Source organism: Chiloscyllium plagiosum, chromosome 25, assembly GCF_004010195.1.
Source record: "Chiloscyllium plagiosum isolate BGI_BamShark_2017 chromosome 25, ASM401019v2, whole genome shotgun sequence".
Taxonomy (NCBI): domain Eukaryota; kingdom Metazoa; phylum Chordata; class Chondrichthyes; order Orectolobiformes; family Hemiscylliidae; genus Chiloscyllium; species Chiloscyllium plagiosum.
This window is the reverse complement of record NC_057734.1, coordinates 52,017,390-52,032,776: the sequence shown is the minus strand read 5'-3', so window position 1 is coordinate 52,032,776 and position 15,387 is coordinate 52,017,390.

Genomic DNA, 15,387 nt, shown 5'->3' with positions numbered 1-15,387 from the left:
CCCTCTCCCCTCCCTCTGTTCTCTCCCCCATGTCTTTCTTCTCTTTCGGATGTCCCCGGAGTCTGTGCTGAGCCGGAGGCTGCGCCCTCTGTCGGCCTCAGGGTTAAGGCGGCTCCCGGCGGCGGGCAGCAGCGTGCGGCCCCAGTGGCCTAATGGATAAGGCACTGGCCTCCTAAGCCAGGGATTGTGGGTTCGAGTCCCATCTGGGGTGGCCCCGCTTTTCCCGGGGACACCGGCTCCTCTTTACCCGCTGCTCCTCTCCGGAACAGTCTGTGTCTTTTTAATTACTACAACAATTAATAAATGCAGACCTTCGGTATATATTATTTAAATGGAACTTCCCCGCTCCAGGCTCCTCGATGTTATTGCACCAGCTGTAAATGGTAAAAACCACAAATAAAGTCACTCTGTCCCCTCCCTCTCAGTGTCTGTGACTGTTACATGAAAAATATTTGTAAAATTCTCAATTCATCGCCATTGAATAACCAGCAAAATCTGCACAAAGCCGGTTAGTGATCGGAAATGCTAAGAAAAGCATTATTTTCCGGTCAAGGTCTGCAGCAAACTAATCTCCTTCCTCCAGCTTCACTGTGTTGTAGTGTCATTCGTCTTAACTTCGTCTTTCCCAGCTTTCACTCTCTTCGTGTGGGCAAATACAACATCTACACTAGGTCTTGCTGTCATCTGTCTCTATACAGCTGCCTTCAACCTTGGGGCAGAAGCTATTACAACGTTAGGATTATTCCTAATGTTGTAATAAGTCTTTTCCCAAGTGGCGATGGGTTCCCACTGGGAATCATGTTTGGACTCCCACTGGAGCATGTATTTAAACAACTTGGATGGCGGATCCAAAAGCCAATGGGCTGAGGGGTGGCCAGTTGAGTTTAATTTAAATAAATATAAGGTGTTGCATTTTGGTAAGACAAACAAGGGCAGGATTTGGTAAAAAACAATGACTGCAGATGCTGGAAACCAGATTCCGGATCAGTGGTGCTGGAAGAGCACAGCAGTTCAGGCAGCATCCAAGGAGCAGCAAAATCGACATTTCGGGCAAAAGCCCTTCATCAGGAATAAAAAAGGGCAGGATTTGTACAGGTAATGATAGGGCAGTGTTGTAGAACAGAGAGATCTACACAATTATTTGAATTTTTTGTCGCAGGTAGATAAGGTGATTAAAGAAGGGATGATGTGGAGATGCCGGTGTTGGACTGGGGTGTACAAAGTTAAAAATCACACAACACCAGGTTATAGTCCAACAGGTTTAATTGGAAGCACACTAGCTTTCGGAGCGACGCTCCTTGGCAATCACCTGATGAAGGAGCGTCGCTCCGAAAGCTAGTGTGCTTCCAATTAAACCTGTTGGACTATAACCTGGTGTTATGTGATTTTTAACATTAAAGAAGGCGTTTAGCATGTTTGCCTTGGAGTTAGGGTATCATGTTGAGGCTGTACAGGATGTTGGTGAGGCCAGTTTCGGAATACTATTTGCAGTTCTGGTCACCCTGCTTTAGGAGGGATATTATTAAATTGGAGAAGGTACAGAAAAACATACAAGGATGTTGCTACGACTTGAGGGTTGGATAGGTTAGGACTTTTGTAACTAGAGCTTAGGAGGTTGAGGGTGACTGTATTAGGGTTCACAAAATCATGAAGGGTAGAGATAAGGTGAACAGCAAAGGTTTTTTTCCGCCAAGGGTGGAAAACGAGCAGTTCAAAACTAAGGCGTACGTTTTTAAAGTGTACGGAGAAATATTTAAAAGGGGCTGGGGGTGGGTGGGTGAGGGTGCAACATTTTCACACAGAAATGTGTATGTGAAATGAACTGCCAGAGGAAGTGGTTGATGCAGGTACAGGTTACAACAACATTTAAAAGACATTTGGATAGTTACCTGAATAGGAAAGATTTAGAGAGATATGGGCCAGATGCAGGAAAATGAAACTAGTTTAGTTTGGAAACACAGTCGGTATGGACAAATTGGACTGAAGGGTATGTTTCTGTGCTGTATGACTCTCTGACTCTCTAGGTGTGCTGACAACACAAAACTGGGTGGGATTGTGAGTAGTGAGGAGGCTTCAAGGTGCTGTAGACAAGTTGGGTACGTGGGCAAACACATGAAAGCCACATTATAGGATGGCTAAATGTGACGTTATATACATAGGTGTGAGAAACAGAAAGGAAGAGTATTATTTAAATGGTAAGGAAGTCTGGATGTACAAAAGAAACAGTTTGTCTTGGTACACTAATCAACAAAGATAGACAGGTAGCTGTAGCAAACCTTCATGTTGGCCTTCATTACAAGAGGATTTGTCTTACTGCAGTTATACAGTGCCTTGGTGGCACTACACTGGGAGTGTTATGTGTAGTTTCGGTCTCCCTACCAAACAAAAGGCTGTACTTGCCATAAAGAGCATCAGAAGTTCACTTGGCTGATACCAGGGGTGGCAGCATTGTCCCATAAGGAGAGATTGGTTTGACTGGAATGCTAGAGGTTAGAAGGATGAGAGGGAATCTATTTGAAATGTATAAAATTCTAACAGGGCTGGACAAACTAGATATGAAGGGAATGCTTTCCGTGATTAGGGAGTGTACAGCCAGGGGCACAGTCTCAGAATACAGAGCAGGCCGTTTGAAACTGAGATGAGAAGCATTTTCTTCACTCCAATGGAAGTGAACCTGTGGAATTCTCTCTACCTCGGAAGGCTGTGGAGGCCAAGTCACTGAATATACTCAAGAAAGAGATAGTTTTTTAGATAGTATAGACATCAAGGGGTTTGAGAAGGAAGGAAGAATACAACATTGAGATAAAAGCTTGGCCATGATTATATTGAATAGTGGAGCAAACACAAAACGCTGAAAGACCTACTCCTGATCCTAATTTTGATCTAAAAACGAGCCTGGAAGAGTGCAGCTGGAATTGCCTGGAGAACATACGATGTATATGACGAACTGTGGAGTACCAGCTAAGAACTACCAGAGAATAACAAGTAAAATTCATTCTGCAATATTGGGTGAGTCAGGATGGATGTGAATTTTCTCGTTCCTGCTCCTGTCTGAATAATAGGTGATTTGAGACAGAATTGGAGCATCTTCCAGTCTCAATACAAAATTCCGAGATAACCACGAAGTTAAAAAGAAAACCTGAACAAACAAGAGTTGCAACTTTGTTAAGTGATGGGAAAATGTGCGACATGCTGTGTTGCACCTGGACCTCACTGAGCAGCAGAAAAGTCAGACTGAGGACATTTTGAAGACCTGCTTGAACCCTTGATTAATGTTATTTATAAACAATATGTGGTTAACATCAGAGGAGGGAGTAAGAGGAGGGAGTATTGTTAGGATTTAGCTGCACTGAATTGTTGGGCTGGACTTTGTGAATTTGGGGAACAGAAAGACAATCTCATCACACAAATGCCAGACAATGACCATCTCCAACATGAGAGAATATGACCATCATCCCTTGCCATTCAGTGCCATCACTGAATCCTCCACTATCAATAACCTGCAAATTACCATTCAGCATAAGCTGAACTAGACTAGCCAAGTAAATCAGCAGATCAGATGCGAGGAATACTGCAGCAAGTAACTCATCGTCTGACTCACCAAAGCCTGTCCTCCTTGTAAATGCACAATTCAGCAGTGTGATGGAATACTTCCCACATGCCTGGATAGTCAGATGAAACAACACTCAAGAAGTTTGACACCATCCAGGACAATGCAGCCCACTTGATTCACACCTATAAACATTCAGTCCCTCCACCATCAACCCTCAATCCCAGCAGTGTGTACTGTTGATAATATGCACTGCAGAAATTTGCCAAAGGTCCTCAGACACCACCTTCCAAACCCACAACTACTGCCATCTGGAAGGACAAAGATATATGGGAACACCATCACCTACCAGTAGTCCGACAAGCCACTCACCACCCTGACTTGGAAATGGATCAACATTCCTTTGCTGTTGCTGGGTCAAAATCCTGGAATTCTCTTCCTAAGGGCATTGTGAGTCAACTCACAGCACATGGACTGCAGCAGTTCAAGAAGTCAGCTCACCACCACTTTCTCAAGGAGGAGTAAGTAAGGACTGCAGATACTGGAGGTCAGAGTCGAAAAGTGTGGTGTTGGAAAAGCACAGCAGGTCAGGCAGTATCCCAGGAGCAGGAGAATCGATGTTTCAAACATGAGCTCTTCATCAGGAATGTGGGGGTGCCCAAGGGGAGGCACTGGGAGGGGGTGGGGCTGGGGGGAATGTAGCTGGGAATGCAATAGGCAAATGTAGGTGGGGCTGTTGGTGATAGGTACTCACTGAGATCCTTGTAGAGGGAGGAGGAGAACTTCTTCAAGGTGCGCATCCTTGGTGCTTTTCCAGCACCACACTTTTTGATTCCTGCAACATCTACAGTCCTCACTTTCTCCTGGTTGATTATAACCTTACTGCGAAGCCTCTTCCAAGGATGCCCACCTTGAAGACATTCTCCTCCTCCCTCTACAAGGATCTCAATGAGTCTCTCTCTCTATCTCACTGCACCCCCTCCCCCCAACTGGTTTGTATCCTCTGCCCTGAAGCTCTTCAGCCACATCCTGAAGCAGGTTGACCTGTCCAACCTATTCATCTTCCTTCCCAACTATCCACTTCATCCTCCACTCCAACCTATCACCATCACCCCCCACCTTCATCTACCTATCACATACCCAGCTACAGTCCCCACAGCCCCACCCCTTCCGGTTTATCCTACCACCCTCTTGGGCCCCCCAACATTCCTGATGAAGAGTTCATGCTTGAAACAGCAACTCTCCTGCTCCTTGAATGCTGCCTGACTGGCTATGCTTTTCCAGCACCACAATTTTCGACACCACTTTCTCAAGGGCAACTAGGGATGGGCAATAAATACTGAGGAGAAAGTGAGGTCTGCAGATGCTGGAGATCAGAGATGGAAATGTGTTGCTGGAAAAGCGCAGCAGGTCAGGCAGCATCTGTTCCCTAGATGCTGCCTGACCTGCTGCGCTTTTCCAGCAACACATTTCCATCAATAAATATTGACCCAACCAGTGATGCCCATGTGTAGAAATGAAAGTCAGTTTGCTCTTCAGGATCTCTTGAAGATCTCTTTACTTAGCCTTTGATCCCTGATTGTCATTTCTAGAAGCTTTGCCACTATTGAGTTTAACAAGGGCGCAATGTTTTCAATTCTCCCATCCTCTGGCACCTCCCCGACTCTAAGGAGGACTGGAAAGTTATGGTCAGTGCCTCCTAATTACCATCTCTCTTTCCTTTCTATCCTAAGATTCATCTCAACTTGTAGCCAATCAATACCTCCGCCTTCTCAACTCTAATCCCTTCATGTAATCGGAATTACATATTCTTCCACTATGGCTTAGGTAGCAGTTTCTCCCCCAGTAAAGACAAATGCAAAGTATTTATTTGAATCCTCAGCCATGCCCCTGCTTCCAGGTGTAAATCCCCTTTTGGTTCCTATTCAGTCCCAGTCCTCTTTTTACCACCTGTTACTGTTTATATGTCCAGAGAAGACTTTAGGATTCCTTTCTCTATTGGCGGCCAGGCTCTTTTTCCCTCTCTGCTTCTGTTATTTGGTTTTCGCCTCCCCTCTGAATGTCCTCTAGTCAGCCTGGTTCTCCATTGGATTTTCTACCTGGCATCAGTCATCAGCATAATTTCTTCATCCTAATTTCTCTAGTCACGAAAGAGCTCTTTGCTCGATCTTTCTACATACTTAGGCTGTGCTCAAAGTATCTTATCTTGGATGTCCATTGTTCAGTTATCACTTCCCTGCCAACCTTTGGTTCCTATCTAGCTGGGTCAGATCCATTCTTACTCCATTGAAGTCATAATTTAGAGATGCCGATGTTGGACGGGGGTGTACAAAGTTAAAAATCACACAACACCAGGTTATAGTCCAATAGGTTTAATTGGAAGCACACTAGCTTTCGGAGCACTGATCCTTCATCAGGTGAGCGTCTCCATCTCATTCCCTAGACCATAGCAATTCCTCCTTTCCCATTAAACTGCAAACATGACGCTGGGGAAAATCTTCCAGAAAGTCTTCGAGGAATTCTTTCCTCTCTCTCTCGTTAACTCTTACCATTGAGACTCATGGAGTCATAGCGTTATACAGCATGGAAACAAACCCTTCAGTCCAACTTTCCTTGCTAATTATATATCCTAAACTGACCTAGTCTCATTTGCTAGTATTTGACCCATATCCCTCTAAACCCTTCCTATCCAGGTACCCATCCAGATGCCTTTTAAATGTTGCAATTGTACAAGTCTCTACCACTGCCTCTGGCAGCTTGTTCCAGACAGGCACCACCCTCTGCGTGAAAAAGTTGTCCCTCAGGTCCCTTTTAAACCTTTCCCCTCTCACCTTAAACCTATGCCCTCTAGTTTTGGACTCCTCCCATCCTGGGAAAATAGACCTTTGCTATTCACCCTATCCATGCCCCTCATGATTTTATAAACCTCTGTAAGGTCATCCCTCAGCTTTCAACTCTCCAGAGAAAATAGCCCCAGCTTATTCAGCCTCTTCCTGTAGCTCAAACTCTTCAATCTGGCAACATCCTTGTAAATCTTATCTAAACCTTTTCAAGTTAACAGCATCTTTCCTAAAGCTGGGAATATTCACTCAGTTACCGATTGGTTTCTATAGGCTGTTGTTTTGATTATTGAAATGTTTCTGGAGTTTCTGGAGTTTGTTAAAGTTGCTGAAGTTTCCTAAGTGTGGTGTGGCTTGTGATGAAGAGTTTTGGCCTGACTTTGATATTCCGTGTATAAACCGCTTGCTCCCAGATATGGGAACAGTAGTATCCAGCAGCCCTGACTCCAGTCCACACAATAGGGTGGCTCAGAACCAGCTGCTGGAAGAGGGAAGAGGGAGTGGAGGGCCATAAGGCTGCTCTGGCAGCAAGCTAGTCACTTCTTTAAGTGTCAGGATGTGGAATGCCTATAGTGTGTTCGGCCCATTAGGCCTCCAAAGAACATCCCACCAAAACCATCCCACCACCATAACTCTACATTTCCCAGAACCATCCACCTAACCTGCACATCTTTGGAGTGTGGGAAGAAACTGGAACATCCACAGGAAACATCTACAGACACAGGCAGAATGTGCAAACTTCACACAGACTGTCACCTGAGGTTGGAATTGAAGCTGGGCATCAGAAAAGCTCGCCATCATGCTGCCCCATTCTCACTGAAATATTCCACCAACTGCATCTACAACTGCAACCTCAGGGCAGAGTGAGCATCACATTATTCTGTGTCTAGTGTGGGCCAGCTCATTCTGTTTACTGTTGTGTAATCGTGTTCACTGGGACACTATATGTAAAAACAGTAGAATAACTATAAGCCTCTATGGACAGGGAGAAGTGGGCAGAGCAGGTTTGCAGCTTGCTGAAGGGTACAGACACCCTCAGGGCACCAGGGACTGCACACAATTTACTTTGCAGCTGCCTGGCATCAGCTTTAAGGTGTCTGAGATTCTGCAGCCTTGATCAGAGCTGAAAATGTGTTGCTGGAAAAGCGCAGCAGGTCAGGCAGCATCCAAGGAGCAGGAGAATCGACGTTTCGGGCATAAGCCCTTCCTGATTTCCTGAAGAAGGGCTTATGCCCGAAACGTTGATTCTCCTGCTCCTTGGATGCTGCCTGACCTGCTGCGCTTTTCCAGCAACACATTTTCAGCTCTGATCTCCAGCATCTGCAGTCCTCACTTTCTCCTCTGCAGCCTTGACCCCTGCTCAGTCAACACAGGTCAATGCTGGTATCCTGGAATCAACTCGTGTTGCCTTGTACTCTGTGAGAGCCCACTGTGTATCTGACTTTGAGTCAGAAGGTGGTTATTGGGCAACAAGGGAATTATCCATTGACCAGCTGACGACAGTGTGCTGCAACTCACACACAGTGTGGAGGGATTGCAGGGGTGGGGGGGCAGGGGGGGTTAGTGATGCTATCATGGTAACCATGCTGCCCTATAGTCAGTGTCCCACAGACTGCTTCCTGTGTCCAGGCAGATCTGGAGGAGGCTCACAGCACTTGACAGAGAATATGTCTAACTTGCTGAGGGGTAAGTGTGAGTGGAAATAGTTTTTCTTTAAATTAAATTCTGTGACTAAAGCCATCGTGGTAATTTATGCCTGTTTAAATACTGTCAGAGGTTGTGCATGCCAGTAATCCTTTCCATGGGCGATCACATGTCGATGGGGAGATCTTTTCTCCTGTGAGCAGCAGCAAGATGGCTAACAACATGGCAGTTCGATGCTACCAGTAACAGGAGCAGCAAACAGGAGGAGGGGTTAGGCCAGCCTCCTCCATTAAACAGGCCAATATGCTGCCACTGTGGGGTAACGAGAAGACCATGAACCTAAAACTGCACCTCCTCATGAACTGAACGCCTACCACGAGGTTGGGAATGGCATCTATTTCAATGTAAGAGATTGGTTCTGTTTTTTAATGTCTTGGCTTTCTCCAGCATCTGGTAGATGGGTGGCAACTTTCAGTGGTGTCGCCATGTTTGATTTCTCCTACGGTAAAGGTATTTGGCCAAGGCTAGAATTTCTGCAAAAAAAAGACTGTGTTTTATCATGGTGATGGCCTCAATGGATAGACATTCTGCAATGTTTGAAAAGAATAGGGTTGAGTGCTTCTACAGTTTGAAAAGTCTTTTTAGAATGACTGAGACATTTCTGGGTAGCCCCCAAGATGGCTAAAATTCTGATCATGATTTGGGAGTTGAAACATCTTGCCAAAGAAATTGGTATGAATATACAGGAATAAAAGAATGACGAGAGTAAGATTAGGGCCAATCAAGGATAGTAGTGGGAAGTTGTGTGTGGAGTCAGAGGAGATAGGGGAAGTACTTAATGAATATTTTTCAACAGTATTCACTCTAGAAAACGACAATGTTGTCGAGGAGAATACTGAGGTACAGGCTACTAGACTAGGTGGGATTGAGGTTCACAAGGGAGAGGTATTAAAAATCCTGCAAAGTGTGAAAATAGATAAGTCCCCTGGGCCAGATGGGAATTATCCTAGGATCCTCTGGGAAGCCAGGGAGGAGATTGCCGAGATAGGATTTATAATCATCTAGAAAAGAATAATTTGATTAGGGACAGTCAGCACGGTTTTGTGAAGGGTAGGTCGTGCCTCACAAACCTTATTGAGTTCTTTGAGAAAGTGACCAAACAGGTAGATGAGAGTAAACCGGTTGATGTGGTGTATATGGATTTCAGCAAGGCGTTCAATAAGGTTCCCCACAATAGGCTATTGTACAAAATGCGGAAGAATGGATTGTGGGAGACATAGCAGTTTGAATCAGTAACTGCTGAAAATGTGTTGCTGGAAAAGCGCAGCAGGTCAGGCAGCATCGAGGTTCTGGCAGCATAACCTCATGGTTCTGGAACTCGATCCCTTTATTAATAAAAGCTAAAACACTGTATGCCTTCTTAACAACCCTGTCAATCTGGGTGGCAACTTTCAAGGATCTGTGTACCTGGACACCGAGATCTCTCTGCTCATCTACACTCCCAAGAATCTTACCATTAGCCCAGTACTTTGCATTCCGATTACTCCGTCCAAAGTGTATCACCTCACACTTGTCCGCATTAAACTCCATTTGCCACCTCTCAGCCCAGCTCTGCAGCTTATCTATGTCTCTACAACATCCTCCATCACTATCCACAACACCACCGACCTTAGTGTCGTCTGCAAATTTACTAACCCACCCTTCTACGCCCTCATCTACGTCGTTTATAAAAATGACGAACAGCAGTGGACCCAACACCGACCCTTGCGGTACACCGCTAGTAACTGGACTCCAGGATGAACATTTCCCATCAACCACCACCTTTCAGCAAGCCAGTTATTGATTCAATTCCTGAAGAAGGGCTTATGACCGAAACGTTGATTCTCCTGCTCCTTGGATGCTGCCTGACCTGCTGCACTTTTCCAGCAACACATTTTCAGCTCTGATCTCCAGCATCTGCAGACCTCACTTTCTCCTCATGAGGTTATGCTACAGCTGTACAAAACTCTGGTGTGGCCGCACTTGGAGTATAGTGTACAGTTCTGGTCACCGCATTATAAGGAGGATGTGGAAGCTTTGGAAAGGGTGCAGATGAGATTTACTAGGATGTTGCCTGGTATGGAGGGAAGGTCTTACGAGAAAAGGCTGAGGGACTTGAGGCTGTTTTCGTTAGAGAGAAGAAGGTTGAGAGGTGACTTATTAGAGACACATAAGATAATCAGAGGGTTAGATAGGGTAGACAGGGAGAGCCTTTTTCTAAGTACGGCGATGGCGAGCACGAGGGGGCATAGCTTTAAATTGAGGGGTGATAGATATAGGAGGAGAAAGTGAGGTCTGCAGATGCTGGAGATCAGAGCTGAAAATGTGTTGCTGGAAAAGCGCAGCAGGTCAGGCAGCATCCAGGGAACAGGAGAATCGACGTTTCGGGCATAAGCCCTTCTTCAGGAGCCATTCCTGAAGAAGGGCTTATGCCCGAAACGTCGATTCTCCTGTTCCCTGGATGCTGCCTGACCTGCTACGCTTTTCCAGCAACACATTTTCAGGGGTGATAGATATAGGACAGAGAGTAGTAAGGGCATGGAATACTTTGCCTGCAACGGTAGTAGATTCGTCAACTTTAGGTACATTTAAGTTGTTACTGGACAAACAAATGGACACACATGGAATAGTGTAGGTGGGATGGGCTTCAGATTGGTATGACAGGGCGGCGCAACATCGAGGGCCGAAGGGCCTGTACTGCGCAGTAATGTTCTATGTTCTACATTCTATGACTGTTCTGAATCTTGAAGAGCATAATTGCCTTATAGTTTGGATGGAATTGTTGACATAGGTTGTTATGTTAAGTGTATGCATACACCAAAGTGTATTATTCTTATGGTTATGGACATTTCCTGTCAATTATTTCTTGTAAAGGTTTGCCTGGACAATGGAATCTGCAAGTTAGACACAATCATACAATATACTGAGACCTCCTAACCAGTGGACATACTGAAGTGCTGGTGAGAGGTTTAATGTTTCATAGGGTTATAAATGATTGTAGCATAGAAAGAAGTTGTCATTTGATCAGTCATATCTTTAGTTTCTGTTCAGATAATTATCCAAACCCAATTAAAAGTCACACTTGAATCTGTTTTCACACTCATGCAGTGCAATCTAAGTGTTAATCACTTGCTACATTTCTTTAAAAGAGGGTTGATTTTGTTTATTTCACTCTTCACAGAGTCATACAGCAGGGAATCAGACTGTTAGCTTGTTCCATACATGCACTGCCCTCATGTTAACCACTGCCTGCTGTTTCTTGACTTGCACCAATGTTAACAGTCTCTTCCCATTTTGTCTAGATCCTCTTAAGATTTGAAATACCTTGACTCTTTCCATGCTCAATCTTCCCTTCTTTCTGAAGAATGACCCCAGCTTTTCCAAGTTATTATTTCTGGTTCCTCATCTCTGAAGGCATCCCTACATATCTTTTCTGAACATTCTGTATCACCTCATTCTTAAGTACCCATTATTGGATGCATTATTTTAGCTGAGGTCAAACCAATCAACTATCAAGGTTCACCATCTCCTTCTATATTTCTTTATTTATAAAACCCAGGATTTGGTGAGTCTTAGTATCGACATTCTCAGACTAACCTACCACCTTCAAAGAGATGGGCAGATGTACCGCTAGATTTCTTGGCTTCTGCATCTGCTTTAGAATTTTGTGTTGCAGCTCCTCGTTTTTCCTCACAAAATGAGTGACTTTACATATGGGGTGGCCCAGTGGTTAGCACTGCTGCCTCACAGCACCCAGGGACCCGGGTTCAATGCCAACATTTGGGCAACTGTCTGTGTGGAGTTTGCACATTCTCCCCGTGTCTGTGTGGGTTCCTTCTGGGTGCTCTGGTTTCTTCCCAAAGTCCAAAGATGTGCAGGTCAGGTGGCTCGGCCATACTAAATTGCTCACAGTGTACAAAGATGAGTAGGTTAGGTGCATTAGTCATGGGAAATGCAGGGGTAGGAGGAATGGGCCTGGATAGAATGATCTTTGTTTTGGTCGGTGTGGACTTGTTGGGCTGAATGACCTGATTCCACACATTTAAAAAATCTCTGCAGTAAGTTTAAGGTACAAATGTTCACTCATTTCACACCTTATCAAATTTATGTTGGTTTTTATGAAATCCACATTTGTCCAATTGATTTTTTAAATTTGAATTTCATCCTGAATTATCATTTCTAAAACCTTTTGCTTCACATGGATTAAGTTTGATGGACTGTAGTTAATGAGGTTATCCCTACCTATAAATGTGATGGAGGCATTCAGAAAGGAACTGCATCATTATTTAGATTAAAAAAAAACAGTGTGCAGAGATTTTGACCAAGATAGGTGATTGGAACCAGGGGATAGATCTGGCACAAACACGACAGGCTGTATGCTTCCTTCAGCGATGTAACAATCCTTCTTTACTGAACACGGGAGGTTTGTAAATCTTCAGTACTCTGTCATCACACTGTAACTGAAGAGAATTGGGAGGTAGTGACCAATGCATCTACAATATCCATCATGCCTTCAGTAAAGATTTGTCTGATCAGCTTTAGTGACTTAATACCAAGGAGGAATGCATGGCTGATTTAATCTAGCTTCCCATAGATAGAGATTAACCTGTTCAGACATTTTATGACACATATCTGGAGCAGGTAGGACTTGAATCTAGTTCTCCTGGCCCAGAGGTGAGAATTGTCCTGCTACATCACAAGCCTTTTTGGCCCTCCATGTAATGGAAAATGTTTTATGTTGTTGCTCCAAAGCAGTAATGTGCTGATATTAAGAAAGTTTGATGCTAGAAGGTAGAGTTGTACGTACTTCAGCAACTGTTTCTTCTGAATCTGCTTTCCAGAGTTTATGTGTGGGCTGTTCTGTAAGCCACTGACCAATTATACTGAAATGCTAACACTGGAAATAATACCATATTATAACTAATTTTAAGGTAAGCAATTTTTTCATAGCTTTTCATAGAATCCCTACAGTGTGGAAATAGCCATTTAGCCCATACCGTACAAGTATCCCATCCTATCCCTGTAACCCCACATTTCCCAAGGTTAACCCATGTAGCCTATACATCTCTGGATACTATGGACAATTTAACATGGCCTATCCACATCTTTGGACCGTGGGGGAAACCCACACAGACACGAGGAGAATGTGCAAACTCCACACAGGCAATTGCCTAAAGATGGAATAAAACCCAGGTCCCTGGTGCTGTGAGGCAGCAATACGAACCACTGAGTCACTGTGCCACCATTTATGTGCAGTGTTAAAAGATCTAGTGGTTTGTCGATCTGTTGTATCTCAGGACACCTTTACTTCCTCTGCAGGTTCATAGCAACAATGTCCCACTAATTACATGTGGTCCATGTGTTTTAGCTACAATTCTAGTGATAGATTAACATTTATGGATATATTGTGCTTCATTGAGCTTTTTATTATGTGACCTTTAGAGATTTATGCTTGACCTTCTGCAAACAAATGACTCCACTCGATCTTTACCCTATTAGACAAATACTTATTTTTCCATGTAGTTTTATTTTTAGAGATTATGATTAGTCTGAGCCAAGATATTTTCTTTCCAATAGTGTTTTGAAAGATTTTGTCAGGAGCAATCAGATTTTATTTAATGTTATGTTTGAGGTTTGTTTTCTCATTTAAGTGGCTGAAATAAACCTTTTTTTTTAAATCAAGCTGTTCAATATGCTGTGATGTATCGTTGGAGCAGGTGGGACCTGAACCTGGGTCTTCTAGCTCAGAGGAATGGATACTACCACTGCACCACAATGGCCCAGCTCAGTGTCACAAGGTAGTTTCTGATCAACTGGTTCAGAGATGCTGTTACACACCTCTGGAGTAGATGGGACTTGACCCTGCCCTCCTTATTTTACTTTATATCCAGAAGTGCTTTTTTAAAAAAAAGATTAGATTCCCTACAGTGTGGAAACAGGCCCCTTGGGCCAACCCGTCCACACCGACCCTCCAGAGAGTAACCCACCCCTCTCTGACTAATGCACCAAACACTATGGACAATTCACCTGACCTGCACATCTTTGGAGTGTAGGAGGAAACTGGAGTACCCGGAGGAACCTACACAGAATGTTGCCCTAGGCTGGGATCAAACCTGGGACCCTGGCGCTGTGAGGCAGCAGTACCAGCCACTGAGCCACTGTGCCACCCAAGCATAACTGCTTTGTAACCACCAAATCACCCAAGTAACATTTTACCTGTTATGCATCATGCTCAATGTCTCTCTGTATTTTTAATCTACCTGTTACAACACTGTTGAAGCAGGTGGGATGTGGTCATTAAGAAGAAGCCATTCAGTTATCAGAGGGATTATTTATCAATACAGTTATCTTTACAGTTGAGACAAAGCCTGAATACACTTGAAGTCAATTTTATAAGTCTTATGGATGGCAATGATAATGTGGTTAAGCTTATCGTTAAGAAACACTTCATTTCTGCTTCAGAATATTCCATTTTGATTTTGGCAATGTATGTAGGAGTAGGGCTTTTAATCCCTTGAGCTTGCTTGGCCATTCAAGAAAATCATGGCTAATCTCCTACCTCAACTCCACTCTCTTGTCTATTCCTCATATGTCTTAAGTCTCAGTCTTCCAAAACATTTTTTTTAAAATGGGATGTCATGTAGAGATTGTACAGGCAAGGCTTCTTCTGGAGTACTGTGTACAGTTCTGGTCTCCCTGTATTGGAAGAATATTATTAAATTGCAGAGAGTTCAGAAAAGATTTACTAGGCTGTTGCTGGGAATGAAGAGTTTGAGTAACAAGGAGAGGGTGGAAAGGTTTACTTCACCTCTGGAATTCAGCTTTTGTTTGAAACTTGTCTCAGCCATGTTTGAATCAAGCCTGTCATGAGGTCTGGACCTGGGTGGCCTCAGAGGAACCCAAACTGGGTGTCACTGAGCAGGTTATTGCTGAATAGGTGCTGCTTGGTAGCAGTGTTGGTGACAACTTCCATCACTTTACTCAGAGAAGACTGAAGGGCAGTAATTGGCCGGGTGGGATTTGTCCTGCTTTTTGTGTCCAGGACATACCTGGGCAATTTCCACATTATTGGGTAGGTGCCAGTGTTGTAACTGAACTGGAACAGCTTGGCCAGGGGAGTGGTAAGGTGGAGAACGTCTTCAGTATTATTGCCAAATGGTGTCAGGACCCATCGCCTTTGCAGTCTCCAGTGGCTCCAAATATATCTTGATCTCACGCGGAGTGAATCAAATTGGCTGAAGACTGGGAACCACTGAAGGAGGCTGAGATGGATCATCCACTCAGCACTTCTGGCTGAAGATTGTTGCAAATGCT